Source organism: Carassius carassius, chromosome 15 (assembly GCF_963082965.1).
Source record: "Carassius carassius chromosome 15, fCarCar2.1, whole genome shotgun sequence".
Classification (NCBI taxonomy): domain Eukaryota; kingdom Metazoa; phylum Chordata; class Actinopteri; order Cypriniformes; family Cyprinidae; genus Carassius; species Carassius carassius.
Window position 1 is genome coordinate 19352537 of NC_081769.1, and position 21193 is coordinate 19373729.

The 21193-nt window shown below is 40.4% G+C and overlaps 1 protein-coding gene across 12 annotated transcripts in view; it reads right to left on the reverse strand.

Moving 5' to 3' along the window:
• fxyd6l (FXYD domain containing ion transport regulator 6 like) overlaps positions 1-21193 on the reverse strand; it is a 54889-nt gene that overhangs the window by 20732 nt on the left and 12964 nt on the right. For 2 of the 12 annotated variants that reach the window (XM_059567817.1, XM_059567807.1), the window contains exon 1: positions 2343-2617. The exons of 6 other annotated variants lie outside the window; for them this stretch is intronic. The gene's annotated coding sequence lies outside the window, so the exon portion shown is untranslated. Of the gene's footprint in view, positions 1-2342; positions 2618-21193 lie in introns of those variants that run through there. 4 more of the 12 variants (XM_059567811.1, XM_059567814.1, XM_059567801.1 and 1 more) reach the window with 3 other exon arrangements.

The following is a 21193-nucleotide window of genomic DNA, read 5'->3' on the forward strand; positions in this document are numbered from 1 at the left end:
GGGATAAGGAACAGAGGGTTCATGTCCATTCAAAGTGAGGGGGCACATCATGTCCATGCAAATGAGGGGGCCCCCTCAGATTTTTGAGCCAAATGGATATTGAATGCAGCTTCCAAAAGACAAAAAAAAACCATTCACCAATCACACATGATTCTGTTGAGCTTATGAATGCAGTGGCCAATCAGAGGTGTTCAGATGAGTCATCGCTGAAATGCAGATGTTTTGTTCACTCACTCACTGAAGGAATTCTGCTTTCTGACGAATTCTCTCATCAAAAACAAAGTGCAGATGTGCATACGATGTAAGTAGGATATTCATTTCACAGTGTAAATCGCTTCAGTGATAGTAATGAGAGGTTTTGAGAGTGCTTAAAATGTACTTTGATAATTTAAATGTTATTTGCTTTCTTTTTGTACAATGAAAGAGTTATAATTAGTCAATTACAATGTTTTTTTAAGTCACATTTGATACAAGATCAGTAGTATTAAAAATATTTTATGGCATGACACCCATATCTGGTACTTGAGCAAAAAGACAGGTTTTTATGCATATAGTTAATAGATTACACTATTAGGCTACTTTGCCCATTGCCCATTATAGATTAACTAACTATCTATATAAAGGTGCAAAATGCATTTACTATAGAGAGAATCAAGATATTTCCTGATATGGTTAAGATATTTGGGAATATTTTGAATAAAAGGGGAAAAAATAAAGACAAGCCTAAATCAGTTATATTCAGTGTTGGGCTAGTTACTAAAAGACTGTAATATATTACTCATTACTAGTAATATATACACTAGTAATATTCCTTATTACAAGTATATAGTATATACTCCTTTAAAAAAGTAATATTGTTACTTTACTTATTACTTCCTGGCAACAGTAATTAGTTACACTAGTAACATTACTTTTTCTTCACTCCGACTGAAGTAACTGTATCTTCCACATCAAATTCCTCTAGAATGTTACTAACTAATTTCATCCTCATCATTTGGCAAAAATCAACATTGGATTGCAGTCAGAATTTATTGCAAACATTCAATAGTGATTGACAGTGACATTCAAGTAGAAATGTTTTATTAATCTCATTAATTGTCACGTGTAGCTTGCAGCTAATGGTAATTTCTCCATTACCCATATACGATTATATTTCATTATGTATTTTATCAAATCACATAAGTTTGTAAGAAACGGTTTAATTTTCCAAAATGATTTTTAATTATAGTAATATAATGTACCACATGCTTTAGAGGGATGTGGTTGGGATGTAATGCCAGAGTAAAGTAAAGCCACAACTTACACAACAGTGTTCAGATCAAATTTTTTCCTGACAAAATCAATATAATGCAATATTTCTATCTGCTGAATGGAAGCTTTTCCATATTCCAAGCTTGCCTGCTGCACTGGGGACATTATATATATATATATATATATATATATATATATATATATATATATATATATATATATATATATATATATATATATATATGGCTCAAGACTGCTGTGTGTCATATGACAAGCCTCCCTACCCCTGATAAGGAGCCCAAGGGACATGGCTGTGGGGTATGGCATTTCATATGATATTTGGTATAAAGCTACTTATAGACATGAGTGTTTTAGTTGTAAATCTCAAACACCTACCATTTAACTACAATTTCAAAACCCATTTCAATTTAGATGCACAGCAATTGATCGCTTGGAAATCTCAGGTGGTCTCTAAATAACATCTTTGATTAAACTCATTTGTGTACAAAAAGACCACAGTAGCATACAGTTGCTGCACAGATGGGTCACTACAACATTTCTCCACAGGATAAATAATGAAGGAGGAGGAGTCTCATAGACTCCTTACAATTTTGGCAATAAAACACAGAAAACCCCCTCCCCCCGTTTACCCACTTCCGCGAGATTTCACTGAATTGCTTGGTGGCAGAAGCTTCTTTCTCCCCATTATCACATCTAATATCGTACTACAGTAAACAGTTTTATGACTGCGCGATTAAAAACGTGAAACATGATGTGCAAAAAAACTCTCAAGGAGCTGTAATGTGATATTGATGGTCACGTGCTCCAGCTGCCGATATAATCATGACTGCATTCTTGCAAATGTAAAACAAGAAAGAGCAACCAACAAATAATAATAATAAATGCATTCAAATTTGCTTGCATATAAACTGCACGTGATAACCTTTTTTTTCTTTTGTGCAAAGAACTATTGGAACAACAGAGCTCACTTGCAGAAACCATTAAAAAAATAGCAATGTGGTAATTATGCAAGAAATCTTACGTTAACATTATTCAACTTAAACAAAAAATAAAAAAGTCAAAAGTCTTACCAGCTCGATCCTGCTTAACACCAAAGAATCCGGTTTGAAAGTGGATTATCCCTGGGGCAAACCAGAAGCAGTCTCTCGACGACCCAGTACGTTATAAAACAAATCTATAGAATTACTAGTGAAATGGTGATTGGAAAGTCTTATCTTCTTATACGAGTTTAAAATGAGTTACTCTTACACTGTGAGCTGCACGTAGTCTTAGCTGTTGAAATGACACGTAACGTTACATGTAAATATTTTCTGATGTTCGAACGCGCGCCTGTGTAGCGGAGCTAGACTCCTCCTCCATCTCTGACACTGAGAAAGTGGAGGTAGGCAAGGAATCGACCTATAAAGGAATTTCGATAGGAAATCTTCTCTCGAATTTTGCCTCGCGCAACCTTAACGGACACTTATTTGATATGCGTTTCATGTGGAAGATAAGATGCTATTTATTGAGGCGTTTTCTCATCACAGAAGATTGCATGTCAGATATTAAAGAGACATTAAGAACGTTCTTAATGCGTTAATGATTTGGAATGTATGTGAAACCGCATTTTTTGCAGGTACATGTGTTTATCAGATGCTTTTGAGAGACATCTTCGAGATTTAACCCTATATGTGCAGGCTGTATTTGGCATTAAACATTAACTACCGTTAAAGACTAAACACGAAAAGATTTGTAAAATAATAATACAATGATACATATAATATGCCTATTTGTGTTTCCTTTGTTTCGTCCGACAGCGATCCTTACGCAAAGCGCTCCAGACAACTACTGTTGTTATGTTCACCAGCTACGCGATTTTATTCAGAAAACTTGCTTTCTGGCTTGTGTAATTAACTTTTGTGCTTAATTTTAATGCGCACTCCTACTGGAGGGACCTCACTTATTTCAATATTCTTGTAATTATATTCGGAAGACAAAAATACCATGTAAATCATATATTTAGAGCTGAAGATCTTGAGTGGTAGACCTATTGATTTGAAGCCTGGAGACAAATGACGAAGATAGTTGGCTATTTACCAGCATCTCTGAGATTCCACATATAGTGTTTTTGCAAAATACCCAGAAGCCCACACAAAAATTAAAGGGAGTAGCCTACTTGAAACTCATCCTTGGGAGAATGGTTGCTTGCATTGCACCACGCAAGAGTAGGCTAACAATCTTTCACGGTTCTTAAAGGGATAGTTCATCCAAAAATGAAAATGTTATATTTATCTGCTTACCTCCAGGGCATCCAAGATGTAGATGCTTTGTTTCTTCAGTAGATCACATACGGAGATTTTAAAACACAATCAATTGCAGTCTGACAGTTTTATAATGGAAGTGGATGCGAATCAAGGCTAAAACATACAATACCAAAAATAATATATATATAAAAATTTTTTTATTATATATTATTTTTTTTTTATTTTATATATATATATTTTTTTTATTATATATATATATATATATATATATATATATATATATATATATATATATGATATTTAAAAATTGATAGCCTGAATGCACTGCAAGTCGCTTTGGATAAAAGCGTCTGCTAACTTATATATATATATATATACACATATACACATATATACACATATATGCATATATATATATTGTCACGGGGTGAATAATCACACGACAGCAAGGAGTGCAAGGTAAGGCCCCGAAGGGTGGATTTATTTGAGAGAGTTCAGTGTTCAGGAGTGGGAAGTGCTGGTGCGCTGATCGTGGTGGTGTCCCAGGGGCGGCGTGTCCGTGCGTAGGGGGTGCTGATCGGTCACGAGCTTTCTGCAAGGGAACACGGAGAACAGCGTTAGCATCCAGTCTTCTGGAGTGATCACTCACTTGTGCATCAGTGGCGGCGGCTTATGTCGGCAGCCGTGACCGATCGGCCGGTGATGAGGTTTCCCGGTGCTCCTCGTGCGTTTCCAGGGCGACGCTGATGAGGCCTCGGGACACGCGTCATACCCCCCCCCCCCCCCCCTCCTAAGCGTTGACAGACTTGCGAAAGCTGACCAAATCCTTGAGAGTCCGTCGGCATTGGCGTTGGCCGTCCCGGCTCGGTGTTGTATGCTGAAGTGGAAGTCCTGTGTGGAAGATTTTTATTAGTAAGATTTTAATTAAACAAGTATATAATCAATGTGAATCTAGCCATTTTAGTTGCTAGTGATTACTCCATTATAATCTTATAGGTAATGGAAAGCTACGTGCTGGAATGTACAAAACTGAGGAGAAACATATGGTCAGACATACATACAGGGCCTTTGTTTAGAATAAATCAAGCAGGGGGCCTCTCCTCTCTAGGGAGGTATTAAAATTGTAATCCTAAGGAAAAGTTTGACTATGTGGAACCGCCCCATTTAGTGTATTTAAGGGTGATACCAAATAACATTCGGGAGATCTCCTTGCAAGGACTCTCGGCTTTATTTTCTGTAAAATAAAGTCTTTTCTTCTGAGAGAAAAATCCCTGACTGAGTGTGATTCTTCGGAGAACTGGCAGACGACACCACATATTTGGCGACCCAGATGGTACTGGAAAAGAGCAGCAGAGTGGACAACCGCTTTTGAGCTGACCGATGATCAACACAACCGGGTGGCCACCATAAAATAAGGTAAGCATTTTTGCTTATAAAATTCGTTTGTGTTGGTTGAGGTCAGTTCTGAGTGGTAAGGACACTTAAAATCTGCTCTTCCAAATTTAGAAAAATATTAGGATATCTAAATTGAAAAAGGGGTTTTACTCCAGAAGAAATAACTGCATGCACATATTTGGTTTATTAATAGGAAAGCCTTGGAAGGTAACCTTAATTTAAAACAAAGATGGTGTAGGCAGAAAGACATTGTATGCAATGGTCTGTGTTTATTGGAGAGCTGGGCCTAGGAACAGGGCTGGACTGGGACAAAAAAAGGGTCCTGGCATTTTTGCTCTGACCGGCCCACCACAATGGGTCAGACACAACCAAGAAGTACACCATCCTTGCGGTCCCTGTAGATATGCATATCTACTGTTCCATTCCCAAAAACCCCTACTAAGCTGAGAACTATGTGCGATGGACCAGTGTACTCACTCTCTCTTTACTCCCTGGTGGTGATCAAAGGTGGCAGTGGAGTAGGGCCTACACAAAGTGAGGGCATCCTGAGAGAGAGAGAAAGAGAAAGAGAGAGAGAGAGAGAAGAATGATAACTGAATGAGTAAAATGATCACCATACAAGTATCTTTAATATATATCAATGTAGAGAGATTTTTGCACATATTTTATACTTACTTAGTGGAAATGGCTCCATGGTGCTCTGAACATCCTCAAAAACAATGAACTACAAAAGTGAGGGCATCCTAAAAGAGAGAGAGAAAGGGAGAGAGAGAGAATGATAACTGATTGAGTAAAATGCTCACCATACAAGTATCTTTAATATATATCAATGTAGAGAGATTTTTGCACATATTTTATACTTACTTGGTGGAAATGGCTCCATGGTGCTCTGAACATCCTCAAAAACAATGAACTACAAAAGTGAGGGCATCCTAAAAGAGAGAGAGAAAGGGAGAGAGAGAGAATGATAACTGATTGAGTAAAATGATCACCATACAAGTATCTTTAATATATATCAATGTAGAGAGATTTTTGCACATATTTTATACTTACTTAGTGGAAATGGCTCCATGGTGCTCTGAACATCCTCAAAAACAATGAACTACAAAAGTGAGGGCATCCTAAAAGAGAGAGAGAAAGGGAGAGAGAGAGAATGATAACTGATTGAGTAAAATGATCACCATACAAGTATCTTTAATATATATCAATGTAGAGAGATTTTTGCACATATTTTATACTTACTTAGTGGAAATGGCTCCATGGTGCTCTGAACATCCTCAAAAACAATGAACTACAAAAGTGAGGGCATCCTAAAAGAGAGAGAGAGAGCGGAATAATGAGTCACATTTTCAGTCTACAATATTATGAATATTTTTTTTAATAATATCAATAATCTCATCTCACCTTACAATAACAGCAGTTTCCTCAGTAGCTTGCTCTTCTCTGCAACTCTGTCTATTACAGTGTCGGTGTCCAAAGCCACAAGGATGTCCTTTTCAGTGGCCATCAACATGAAGGCTTCCAATTTGCTGGCAGACAGGCTGCTCCTCAGTCTCCTTTTGATATATTTTAGGGTAGAAAATGATCGTTCACAGGCCACCTGGGTTATTGAAAGTGTCAACAAAAACTTGTACGCAAGTCCAAGTAGGGGATATGCATCAGTGAGCATGTTGAATCTCTGGAGAATCTGATAGCAGCACAGTGGGCAGTCTTTGCAGGAAGCACAGCTTTTGTTGATGATTTCCATGTCCTCTTCCTTTCCATCAGGTCCATCCTCCACTGTCCTGGTAACATATTCATCCAGTGGTGACTCTTTCAGCTTGTCCCACTGTCCCGCTAAGCTTTTCAGCTCATACTGCAGGTTGTCAACTGTTGCCCTATCATCAAATTTAACCAGGCACTTGCTGAGGTCTTCAAGTGCAGATTTAGGAAGAGCATGGTTTCGGATCAGGGAGAAGTTTTTGGGATCCAGAAATGACAAATCTGCATAAAGAGTGCCATGTGTCAGAAATCTTTGGTGGATGGCCTCAATAGCTGTATCAACAATTTGGTTATGAACCTTTACCTCGTAGGCTCTCTCAGCATCAATTATGGTTTCATCCTGAGACATCTCACCCGGCATGGCTTTCTTCTTCTTTCTTCTCTTCTGTGGCAGTGCATCCTCCACTTCCATGTCGGTCTCCTCATCTTGCTGCTCAAGTTTTTCATTTGCCCATTTCACAAAGTCATCAGCAGCAGCCTTGACAGCCTGGAAATCTCTCGCCATCTTTTTTAGGGAATCTTGTGTTGATATGACCATCCTATGGGCAGAGAGGATGTCCATCCCTTCTGTCTGCAGGTACTTTGACAATGGTGATGTATGCTCAAATATCCTAAGGAATAATTGAGCTGTCAGTATTGTCTCATACCTGAGTAGGCCCTCTTTGTATCCTCTGGCTTTGGTGCGTACATTTCCTTTCACAGTCTTCAGTTCCTGTATGGCTGTGAGCGTGGACAACACATCAATGTACAAACTTTCTTGAGGCTTTCCAAATGATCCAAATATTTTGTTCAGAGCATCGTGCTTAGCCCACCAACGTGTCTCTCCAATTGGAGCAATGCGTCTGTGTCTCTTGTCATGGCTCTCCTTCTCCCAAATGTTCACCCTCTGATATGACTCCCTGATGAACACTGCTGTGTCATTGAGGAGATCAAACAAAGATCCACTCTCTATCGCTATTTGAGTGGTATCAGACAGCACGAGATTGAGGACATGTGAATAGCACCATACGTGTACATGGTTGGGGGACTGTGAAGCCAGCAGTGCAGAGAAGCCTCTGTACTGCCCCTGCATGTTTGAAGCTCCATCTGTTGCATTTCCAATGCACAGACTTGAGTCCAGTTTTAGGTGCTCAAGGACTTCTGTTAGCAAGTCGACAAAGGACTGTCCAGTGGACGCGCTGCACCGGACCACTGCGACAAGCCTCTCATTGACAACATCAGTCACATACCTCAAAATGACTGAGCATTGGTCTTGCGCTGTTATGTCCTGCGTTGTATCCAGCTGGACAGAAAACATTCCAGCTTTCCGGATCTCAGTGGAGATGTTTTGCTGAATTAAGTTCCGGATGGTATCAATCACAGAGTTGACGGTTGTCTTAGACAGTAGAGAGATGAGGGAACCTCTGCCTCTTGATCCTGGTGACACATGCAACTTTTTGCTCTTCTCAATCACATTACTTAGATGCTCTTTTAAACACACATCATATTTTCCCAATAAAATGATCAGCTCCAAAAAATTTCCATGGTCGAGGCTATCATTGTCCAGGGTATACGCAGCCTCATTCTCAACCTGTCTGTAGCTTAGGCCCCTCTTTCCTATCACTTTTACGACCTCCACTACCCTTTCCAAAACCTGACGCCTCTTCTTGACCTGATTTCTGTGCTCTGTCAGCTGTCTGCCCCCCCAGTAGGTGTTTGATGTCAGCTTTTGAGCAGTTTAAAAAATAAGCTTCAGCACAATTTCTGTGTGCCATGCTTTTTTCATGCTCTTCCGCTCTCTGGTGCACATGTCTCCAGTCTGACATTCCATTTATGAAAATGTTGGAGTCAGTTGGCTTGCTGAAGGCCAGACATAAAAAACAAAATAAAGCATGACGTTCATGACAATATGTCAGCCACTTTCTGCTTTTGCCATCTTTACTGGTGAACACCTTCTTCACTACAGGGTTTTTAGCATCCTGTTTGGGGTGATGATTTAAAAACACCTGCATCATGGCAGGCTCAGGACGGGCAAAATAGTCTACAGCCTGTTCCTCCCTGTCTCTCTCCTCCACTGCTAACTCAACCTGGCTTGACTATACATAAGGACAGAGAGAGAGATGATTACAATTATTTGGAAGAGTTATTAAAGTACACTTAGTAACAATCCATTTTGGTTATATAGTCCGGTATTCTTGAAGAGCAGGATTTCTAGATGGACAAATGTGCTCCATGTTATAAAGCTAGTTAACCCTTTAGAACCCAATATAATGTTGATGTAGAATACTGCTAATTCTAAAAAGATTTTTTTTTTCAAAGAACCAGACAGCAGAAAAACTAGTTTACAATTGCCTGCCAGTATAGGCTACTTTGTTTTAAAAAGCATAAACCCCTCTTTAATATGAAACCAAACAACATTTTCATTGTTGAGATACTTCCCATAAAAAAAGAAAAAAGGTGTTCATAAACCGTGAACAATGATAGCTTATTTAATGTATAAATTAATGTATATGTCCAAAAAACGGGTAATGTCATACTTTCTAGTAGTGCTATAGTAAATGTACATCGTTACTACCCACCTCTGTGTATATGATATTCATATTATTCACTCTCCGTAAATATTGCATATTAATGATATTGGAAATTCATTAGAAACATGATAAAATATCTAAGTTACTTTGTTGAATATACAGCTAAACAAAAATTTAAAGCTTTTAAAACGCAAGGCGGGTTTTAATCCCCAAATAGCATGCGTTAGCTAGGCTACCTCTCTTCCAACGTGTAACTCCTCGTGGGCGCTTTGACGCAGCCATTATGAGTAATAATTAAAATAATCAAATGGCATCATCTAAGTTTTTCTAGAGAAGGGCCGTCAACGGCAGTTATGGGTTTTAAGGGGTTAACATTAGTATAGTCAGCCGAATTTACAATTGAATAAATTAACTCTGCTAACCTAGCTACAAAAACAATGCAAAATAGCTTATGCTGTGTTATTTGACTTTAGCTGACTGAGTGGCTAGTGCAGTGGGTGACAATCTGACAGACTTTATAATAGTGACAACGATTATGTTGTCTTGTCTTATAATATTCATTAATTTAGGTAAATCATCATCTTCGTCGTGGCCCAGCCAGGCCCACACACACTATCCTCCTGCATCCGCCCTGATTAACACTCCCTCCCTGTTAAATCATGTAGCTACCATGCTTACCGTTTCAATTACACTCTCCTGCTCACTCTGTCCCTCCGTGACTTCACTGTCAGACACCCTGCCATGGCTAGTCACCTCTCCTCCATGTGCTATGTTCACTTGTTTTACCAAAGTGTCGTCAGGTACTGTTGGCGTGGAAACTGAAGCTACAGCATTAAACATGTCAGTTATTTTTGCACATGTTGAGGCATCAACCTCTAGATTTTTTTTTTTTTGGCCCGCAACTTCTCTGCACCCCCCTTGGCCTTGCCCTTGCACTTTTGCTTCTCCTCCATCCTAAATCCACTGATTTCTGGCTCTGAGCCACTGACTGCACCTGACACAAGAAACAGAGGGGGAGGGGTGGAGCCTGTTAAGAGATGATTGGGCCAGCCCAGTGTCAGTATGGAAAATGAACCAATGGGCCGCTGTCCCTGCTATATGGGCCGGTCGTTGGCCAATTTAAAAAAAAAACAAAAAAAAAACATTATATCGACCGGCCCCCAAGTGCGTCGGCCCACCGGGCATTTGCCCGGTATGCCAGATTACCAGTCCAGCCCTGCCTAGGAAGGACAGTAATAAACGGAGAAGCAGATTAGTTAAGGAATCGCGAGGAAAAGCCCCACGGATACCGCTTTGAGAAAGTATAAAGTGAAAAATCTCAAAGGTCTGAACGGGTGGGCCCTTAAGGATGCTCTAGGAAGAGCGGTGTTTTGTTGTGTGGATGTAACTGTGTCCGGACGAATGAATGTGTGAACGATGATGAATGTATGAACAAATAAATTCCGTATTGGGTGGGTAAAAGTTGAGCACCGTTCCTGGACCGTCCCTTTAGTGGGCTCTGGCAGAATTTGACTCAACTAGTATCCACTTGAGAGGGATGAATGTATGATGAGCCTTGATAATAAAAGGACAATTAATGACTGATTATCCCTTAGATAAAGGGAGAAAGTATGCAAGAATAAGCACTCTGGCTCGATAAAGAGTGTAGAAAGTGTGAATGAGTTTAGGAAAATAGTATCAATAAAGTTTGAATCAAGATCTAGAATAGGTTTTTGTATTTTGGATGTTTGTGTGAAAGGGGAGAAAATTCTCTGAGCCCAGTGCAGTGGGAGTGGGAGCAAGGGATGAAGTGTCTACATTAAAGTTGTATTACAGGGGTGGACAAAAAAGGAAAGAGAAGTAAAAAATAAAGAATTATGGTTAGAAATTGTTATCTAAAAAGTGATAATAAAATAGAGCAAATAAAATACAGTCAAATAATATAAAAAAGTGTAAATGCATGAGACAAAATAAAAAACTAAATTCAAAGAGGTATGACACACAATAAAGAATAAAAAGTAGGGTGAAATTGGTAAAGGAAAAATAGTTAAATTAAGTGAAAGGGAAAAGAAGAGATTGTAACCAAGTTACTATATAAAACTAAAAAGTTGATTTTTGAGGGTAATAATATAAATAAAGATATGGCAGCCACACCAGTGGAAATAATTGGATTAAAATATCCACTGTGTAAAGAGCAAATAAACAAAATCTCAAAAAAATGGCAGAAGAGAACAAAAAATATGATGACAAAATGGCCAAAGGAAGGGACATTTGATGTGGCATTGTGTGAGGAAATGGAAACTCTGATAAAAAACTATAAAACTAAAAGCATCAATATGAAAAGAGAAAAAAGAGAAGCAAAGAGGGAAAAAGAGAAAGAAGTAATTGCCCTGTTTAAAAAAGAAGGTGAGGATATGTTGAAAAGTCTAAAACAGGCTAGGAAAATCCTGAAGGGGGCAGAGAAAGATAACATGAGAAAAGAAAAGTTATTTTCAGAGCCTCCCCCCTATTTGCCAGTACAAGGAGAGTTCCCAATACTCAAGGGAACAGTGGAAGTAACAGGAGAACTAGAGTTAGAAGGGCAGACAGAGATGGATGATAGAGAGGAACAAGCTGTAAAAACACAGAGGCAACCCAGAAAGGACGTTGCAGAAAGTTTGCATCTTGATTGTTACAGGCAAGCACGTACAGCATTAGAAAAAATGAAAGCTAATCAGGTAGATAAAACCTGGTTTGAGGAAGGATTAGAAAAAAAGAGGAGGAAAGATAGCGATATTGTAGCACAAGTACAAGCTATGGAAGAAGAAATGGAAGCGAAAATTAGAGAATCAGGGAAAAAGATACAAGAGGTAAATAAGTTGGAGAGAGGAAAGAGTAAGTTATTCTATGGTAGTGAGGATGAGAATCAGGCAGAGGAGTTATTTGATAACGGTAAATGGGAACAGGGCAGAGAAAAAGGGTCACTTAGACCACTGGCCGCACAGCTCCCAATTTTAATCAAGGGTGAGCAGGGACAGTATGTCCCCTGGGCTTCACAGGACCTTGAGGGGCTTGTCACTCGCCTTCCTGATATAAATGAGGGCGCGGGCAAATTTATTCGAATGTTTGAGGACGAAACAACAGGAAAGCTATTGTCAGTAGGTGATGTCAAAGCTCTACTGGCTAGAATTATTGGAGGGACAAAGATGGATGAAATTCTTCTTACAACGACTCTAAACAGAGCAGTGAACTCTCATAATATGGATGGGATTGTTTTTGATGCATTCCACCCAGCAGTATGGCAGGCATTGCGTGCGGAGTATCCGATCAGACTGAATCCTAAATCACTGAAGGGAGAAGAAATCGGGGATGCAGAGAATCCAACCACATATGTACAGAAACAGTTGAAAAGGTTGAAACAAGAAATTGAGGGGGATCCCGAGGGAGACCCATTAATGGCAACATTGTTTAGGCAAGCTGTGATTGATGCTATGCCACCAGCAGTAAAAAGCAAGCTGGAGGATGTGGTCGGTTTAACTTCTAAAACACACAAAGAGTTTTGCGACCATGTGTCTCATGCAGTGGAACAACACAGAAAAAATGAACAAAAACTCAAAAGTCAAGAGAAAGAGTTACAACGTAAACTAACTCAATTACAGCTTGAAGAATTCACAAAGAAAAATAAGAAAAATATTCAAGCTTCAGTAACCAATGCAGCAGCCGAACAAATGGCTATAATGCCTCCAGTAATTGCTCCACAACCAACTCTTCAGTCAAGCCCACTTACAGCAGTTCCTCCAAATGAACACTTGAACTCTGTGCCCATAATAAATGTTTATACTCAACAGCCAGGACAGATGGGATGGAGAAAAAACCCCATACAGCAAGGCCAAAGAGGCAGAGGCAGAAGCATGCCTCCAAGTCTGTGCTGGGGCTGTGGACAGAGAATCCAAAAGGGGAGAGTCAGCTTCCAATTTTATCAACAAAAGCTGATCAAGAGCCTATTATGCAGATTAAAATAGAGGGAAAAGATACTCCGATGATGATTGATACGGGCGCAAATCTAACTTGCATTAATTTGAAATATGCTTCACATCTCCCCATGTCTGGAAAATTTGCAAAGACGATAGGATTCTCGGGAAAAATGCAATTGATACCCATAACAGCTCCAGTGTGTCTACAAACAAAAGATCAAAGTATAACAATGCCCATTCTGGTATCAAATCAAACTCCTATTAATTTGTTAGGAAGAGATGCATTATGTAAATTAGGACTACAAATTTGGTGTTCTCCAGAAGGAATATATATTAATGCAATAGGAACAGAAACACAAATGATGGTTGCAGAGCCAAAAGCAAATGTTTATTGGATAGGACAGATAGAACAAGATGTGAGACAGACAGTCAATAAATGGGGAAAGTTTATTAAAGCACAGATACCTGAAGCACAGCTATCAAAGTCTGAATTTCATTGCACAATGATGTATGATCAAGAAAGGGATTAAAAAATAGAACAGAAATGGCAAAAAGAAACAAAAGGACAGCGGATTGAGATAGTCTCCCAGTACATCATCATAGGTAAACAGGGAGCAGCTTTAAACATACCAGAAGGTGAATTTGTCAAAAAATGGTTCAATGTAAATAACTCTGTCCCGCATATTACAGTATATGTAGGAAAAGGTTGGGAAGCAAAAGATTTAGGACCAATGATGAAAAGGGCCGAACAAAGCAAATGGGAATCAACAGGAAGTAGTTATAAGCCAAAAGAAAGAGACACAGATGACTACAGCATCTGAGTTAATAAACACAACTGAGACTGAATTATTTAAGGAAATGGAGTGTCAGGTACCAACTGAACTATGGTCTCAGCATGACACAGATATTGGATTAATAAAATCAGCAAATCCAGTAAGAGTTCAACTTAAGCCAAATGCACGTCTACCTAGAAAAGCACAATATCCTTTACGGGCAGATGCTGAAGCAGGAATAAAAGACACAATTGAAGGCTTAGTGAAGGCAGGAGTATTGATAGAAACTACTAGTTACTGTAACACTCCAATTATGCCTGTAATCAAATCAGACAAAAACAGATGGCGACTTGTTCATGATTTACGAACAATAAATGAAATAACGGAAGATATGCCAGCTGAGGTACCAAACCCGCACACTTTACTGACAAATGTCCCTCCTGATGCCAAATACTTTACTGTAATTGATCTTTGCTCTGCCTACTTCAGTGTACCGCTTGCAGAAGAGAGTAGATATCTATTTGCATTTACATTTGGAAATAAACAATACACATATTCTAGAATTCCTCAGGGATATAAACATTCACCACATATATTCAACAAGATTCTTAAGGCTGATTTAGAAGACCTCGTAATAGACGGTACACTATTACAATACATGGATGATTTAATTATCTGTTCTACCACACTAGAACAATGTCACAAAGATTCAATTAAGGTGTTGACAAAATTAGCACAAGGAGGACACAAGGTGTCTAAAAACAAATTGCAGTATTGCCAGCCTCAAGTGGAATACTTGGGAAAATTAATTGCATTTGGCACACGAGCTATAGCTCCAGCTCAGTTAGAAGGTATAAGTAAAACACCGTTACCTCAGACAGTAGGACAAATGATGACTTTTTTTAGGAATGACTGGCTTTAGTGCAGACTGGATAGAAGACTATGCAGTAAAGACAGGGTCTTTGAGAGAAATGATGAAACAAGCAGGATTACAACATTTAAGCAATCCATTAAAATGGAACACAGATGCCTTACTAGCATTTGAAGCAATGAAAAAAGAATTACAACAGGCCCCTGCCCTGGGAATGGCAGAATATGATAAAATGTTTCATCTATATGTGGCAAATAGAGTTGATGGTTATGCAATAACCTTGTATTGATGCAAGAAACCTGCAGTGGAAGGAAAAAACAGCCTATAGCGTACTACAGCACAAAGTTAGACAATGTAGCCCAGGGATACCCACCATGTTACCAACAGGGTTTAGCTGCAGTGTATTATGCTTATGAAAAAGCATCCACAATAACTATGGGGTACCCAGTGACTATATATACCCATCACAAAGTTGTGGAATTAATAGAACAAGGGAAATTTGTTCTGACACAAGCTCGAATTCTAGCCTACTCCTCATTACTCACATATCCAGATGTTACCATTAAAAGATGCCAAACAGTTAATCCAGCTGAATTAATTCCTTTGGCTTTTGAAGGAGAACCTCATGAGTGTGTGAATGAGTCCTTGGCATTTACTAGATTATGACCAGATCTTGAATCAACACCTATTTCTGAAGCAGAAGTTACTTACTTCGTAAATGGTTCTAGCTTTAGGGATCACGAAGGAAATCATACAGGATATTCAGTAGTGAAGAAAAACAAAAAAAGAATATGAATCTGTAATATCACAACATTGTGTACAGCCATGCTCTGCTCAATTAGCAGAATTAAAAGCTCTCACAACTGCATGTCAGTTAGCAAAAGGACAAACTGCTAACATTTTTACAGATTCAGCGTATGCTCATGGTGTATGTCATCTATTCGGAGCAGTGTGGAAACAAAGAGGTTTCAAAAAGAGTGATGGGACTCCCATCCAACATAGTGAACAAATAGGGCAATTGATTTCTGCTATGATGCTACCAAAACGACTAGCAATAATCAAATGTCAAGCACACAAAAAGGGAAATGACTATGTCATTAAAGGAAACAATGCAGCAGATTAAGAAGCTAAAAAAGCTTCAGGGTGTCAGGTAGCAGTATTAGCACCTGTTGTACTTATCGAACCTCATCCTCAATCGGATGACATTATTCGAATTCAACAACAAGCAGGCCCCTATGAACAATCAATGTGGCATCAAAGGGGAGCTAAAAAAGACTTACAGGACATCTGGCGTACACATGAAGGACACATTGTTGCACCTACTTCACTGTTGAATATTCTTATTACAGATGCACATGGTTTTGACCATTGTGCAAGGGGAGAAGTAGTAAGAAAAATTAAACAGCAAGGATATTGGTCTATTTATATGCAATGGTGGATGAATTTTTGTCCACATGTGAAGTATGTGCTAAATACAATGTAATAAAAGGCATAGTGACACCAATAGGTCATATTCCAACACCTGAAGGCCCCTTTAAACATCTTGTATGCGATTATGTGGATATGATAAAGCGTGTACAAGGCAAAAGATACATGCTTGTTATCATAGACAGGTTTAGCAGATGGGTGGAGGCAGTACCATCCGCAGATCTAGGAGCAGGAACGGTAATAAAATTTCTAACAAGAGAAGTAATTCCTAGATTTGGGATTCCATCAGAAATAAGTTCAGATAATGGGTCGGCATTCATACAAAAAACTGTGAAACAAGTATTGCAACAATTAAGAATAAAACAGAGACTAGGATGCGTTTATGGACCTCAATCACAAGGGTCAGTGGAGAGGGTTAATGGAGTTATCAAGGCCAAAATAAACAAAATATGTGAAAGTACTAAACTTAATTGGATTGATGCATTACCGTTCGCACTAATGAGTTATCGCATGCAAACTAACAGGAACACGCATTTAACACCGCATGAAATGCTTACGGGTCGACCCATGCCTGTGCCATATTGTAGAGGTCCCTATAAAGGACCACCTCTAGAACAATTACAAATGGAACTTCGTTCTTATATGAAGAAATTAACTGCCATACATAAAGCTATCTATTTACAGGAAAAAAGAAAAGAGCCCAGAGAGGAATCGGAGACTGCCTGTCCAGTTGTTCCAGGGGACCAAGTTTATCTGAGGGTATTCCGGAGAAAATGGAATGAGCCCAGGAGAGAAGGACCCTACACAGTGGTGAGAGCTACTCCAAACAGCAGTCCAAGTGGAAGGAAGCACAACCTGGTATCATCTAAACCACTGTACTAGAGTTCCCACAGGAAAGGCAGAAAGAAAGGAAAACAGTCAACCAGACAATGCAGGAGAGAGCAATGAGGAAAAATCAGAGACACATGATGAAGTGCAAACTGACGAGAGCTCACCAAAAGATACACAAGGAGCTTCTTTCCTCCTGTCAGACAAACTAGAGAGGACAGAGAATAATTCTGACAACATGTCTGAAGACCATCCTATGCCTAATGCATCTCATAATACAGACTCAAACTCTACCGATAGAAAGCAACCTGACTTCCCCTGACTTGCCCAGTTTGGGAGAAACTTTTGAAATTTAACAGATTTTACCAGGCCATATTGCATTGCTGAATGCCTAGGATTTTTAGGAAATCCTAAATTAACAGATTATTTCTTCAGACCACTCTGGGGATCCTGGTGTCAGTATTCAGATATCGGTCAAAATATAAAAATTGAAAAACAAAAAGTAGAGATTCCAAAATGGTATAGCATAGATTATAAACAAGAATATGAGTGTTTCCATAAACCAAAAGGAACCCAAGATGTGGGTAAATTCAAAGGAAGATGTGCTATTATTTGGTATATAGATAAGAAAAATTCTTGGAAATCAGGAGTTCCTGCTAGAGCTCCAGAACTTTTAGCATTCGGAACAACAAAAGGAAGTAAGATAGCACCTGAAAAATGTGAAAATCAAACTATAGCCTTACCCCCAATAGAGATTTATGAAGACCAATCATTAGTAATAGCAGATTTCTTTTGGATCTGTGGAAGTGAAATATTATTGCCTTCTTTACCAGTTGGATGGAAAGGTATATGTGTAAGAGTACGATTACTTCAAGAAGTTAGCATGGCACAAAGGGGAACAGAACAGAGCACGAACAAGGAAGACAATAGAACTAAAAGAGGATATGAGGCAGATCCCAATGTATATTTAGGCTCAATTGGACAGCCAAGAGGAATTCATAATAAATTTAAGGCAAGAAATGAAATAAAATGAGGTTTTGAGTCAATCCTGGTGTGGATCACACCAAACAAAAATACAGAGTGGATTAATTATATTTATTATAATCAACAAAGATTCATTAATTATACTGATGAGGCGTTAACCTTATTAGGGGACCAAGTGCATGCAAGAAGTAGAATGACATGGCAAAACAGACAGGCTCTTAATTGGCTCTTGGCAGACAAGGGAGGAGTTTGTGTTATGTTTGGAGATCAATGTTGTACATTTATCCCAAATAACACCGCCCCTGGAGGAGCTTTCAGTGAAGTTATGACAAAAATAAAAAAATAAGAAATGAAGTTACAGCAAATGCCGGAAGAGACCAACACATTTGGGATTGGATTGATGTGAAATTTGGAGCATGGGGAGCATGGTTTATTAAACTAGGAATGTTTGTAGGAGTTGCGATATTAATAGGAGGATTATTATTTTGCTGTGTATTACCTTTATTAAGATCATTAATCGTCAATGCTACTGTTAAGCAAATGGAGGTGATAAAAGTCCAGAATAATCAACAAAGGATCACTGAAAGGAGTCTGGAGGAATATTATGAAGGATGGCTAAACAAACTGAACTTAAATGGGCAAACTTTTGACGATAGTTCTATTGACTCTAACGAGAATGATGAAGATGTCTAAAGGTGAACCAAACCCTGGATATAAGTGCCAGTTTAACTTCGGCCCAGGGAGGCTCTCTACGATACATAAGGTATCGGAGCTGAAGATCAACTTTTATAATCTTGTCATATTCAATTATTGATGTAATGTATGTATTTTATGCCTTTTATACATAACTGTGATAACCACAGGCAAATGCTGAACCAATTGCACGCTCACGCTTATAACATTGTGTACTATTACAGAAGGAAATAGGGAGACTGGATCTTTTACTCCCTCCTCGTCAAAAAAGGAGAGAGATGTTTGGTCCAGTAATCCCTCAGAGTGGAATTTCATAATCTAGTCACTGGTGATAATACAATGTGACTTATTTAGTCACTAGGTAGTGTAACTAATATGACTGGATTATGAAGTAGCACTCTGGATAAGAAAAATGTGAGACTTATTAAGTCTCAAAGGGGAGAATATGTGGAAGATTTTTATTAGTAAGATTTTAATTAAACAAGTATATAATCAATGTGAATCTAGCCATTTTAGTTGCTAGTGATTACTCCATTATAATCTTATAGGTAATAGAAAGCTACGTGCTGGAATGTACAAAACTGAGGAGAAACATATGGTCAGACATACATACAGGGCCTTTGTTTAGAATAAATCAAGCAGGGGGCCTCTCCTCTCTAGGTAAAATTGTAATCATAAGGAAAAGTTTGACTATGTGGAACCGCCCCATTTAGTGTATTTAAGGGTGATACCAAATAACATTCGGGAGATCTCCTTGCAAGGACTCTCGGCTTTATTTTCTGTAAAATAAAGTCTTTTCTTCTGAGAGAAAAATCCCTGACTGAGTGTGATTCTTCGGAGAACTGGCAGACGACACCACACCTGGAGCGACAGGAACCACCACGTTACCCAAGCGTTGGTGTCTTTCGCCTGGGCCATCCACTGCAAAGGGGCATGGTCAGTAATTAAGGTAAATTTCCTTCCCAATAGATAATACCTCAGCTCCAGGACTGCCCACTTGACGGCCAACGCCTCCCTCTCTACCGTGGCATAGCGCTGTTCCGTGGGGGTCAGCTTCCGGCTGATGTAGATTACGGGATGTTCCTGGCCATCCTGGACCTGGGAGAGGACGGCTCCCAATCCTGTGTCTGAGGCATCTGTCTGCAACAGAAAGGGACAGTTAAAGTCCGGGGCCCGCAGGACTGGCTCTGACGTGAGGGCTGCCTTGATCTGACGGAACGCCTCTTCCTCCGCAGGGCCCCAGGATGGCTTCTCCGGCTGCCCCTTTCTGGTCAAGTCTGTCAGGGGGGCTGCTAAGGAGGAGAAGTTAGGTATGAAGCAACGGTAATACCTGCCAACCCCAGGAAGGCCCGTACCTGTGTCTTGGAGCTGGGACGTGGTGCGGAGAGGATGGCTGTTACCTTCTTCTGCTGGGGTTTAATCAGGCCGCGGCCCACCTGGAACCCCAGATACTTGGCCTCGGTACGGGCGAGGTGGCACTTCCGGGGATTGGCCGTAAGTCCAGCCCTCCGCAGTTCTCCTAACACCCTCCGGAGCCGCTCTAGGTGGTCCTCCCACCGCTCGGAGTGGACAACTACATCGTCCAGGTAGGCGGCAGCGTAGGCTTGATGGGGCCGCAGGAGGATGTCCATCATGCGCTGGAAGGTTGCCGGCGCCCCGTGCAGGCCGAACGGGAGGGTCCGGTATTGCCAGTGGCCACTTGGGGTGGAGAAAGCGGTCTTGGGCTTGGCGTCCTCTGTGAGTCCGACTTGCCAGTACCCTTTGGTCAGGTCAAGGGTGGAGATATACCGGGCCCTCCCGAGTCGGTCGAGGAGTTCGTCCACCCTGGGCATTGGATAGCCGTCGAACTCCGAGATCTCGTTTAGGCGGCGGTAGTCATTACAGAACCGGAGGGTGCCATCGTGCTTCGGGACCAGGATGATGGGACTGGACCAGGGGCTCTGGGATGGTTTAATCACCCCTAACTTCAACATCTCCTTAACTTCCTCCTCGATGGCGTGTCACCGAGCCTCCGGGACACGATAGGGCCGCTGCCTCACGATGAGTCCTGGTGGTGTCCGGATGTCGTGCTGTACCACGTTGGTCCGCCCAGGGATGGGGGAGAACACATCGGGGAACTGACCGACCCGGTGCTGCAGCTCCGTCTTCTGGGTGGCGGACAGTTGGGGCTCCATGTCCACAACCACGGGAGAGGAGGTGGCAAGGGCGGAGAGCTGGGTCCGAGTTCCAATCCATTTTTTTAACAGGTTGATATGGTACAACTGGCTTTCCCGTCTTCGCCCGGGCTGTCGCACCCTGTAGGTGACCGGGCCCACCTGCTCGGTCACGGTATACGGCCCTTGCCAGGTGGCCAAGAACTTGCAAGCCGCATTGGGGACCAAGACAAGGACGTGGTCTCCCGGTCGGAACTCCCGTGGCTGCGCCGCCCGATCGTAGTGGCGTTGTTGGGCCCGCTGCGCTTGACTGAGGTGTTCATCAAATCCAGAGGGTGGATTTATGTGAG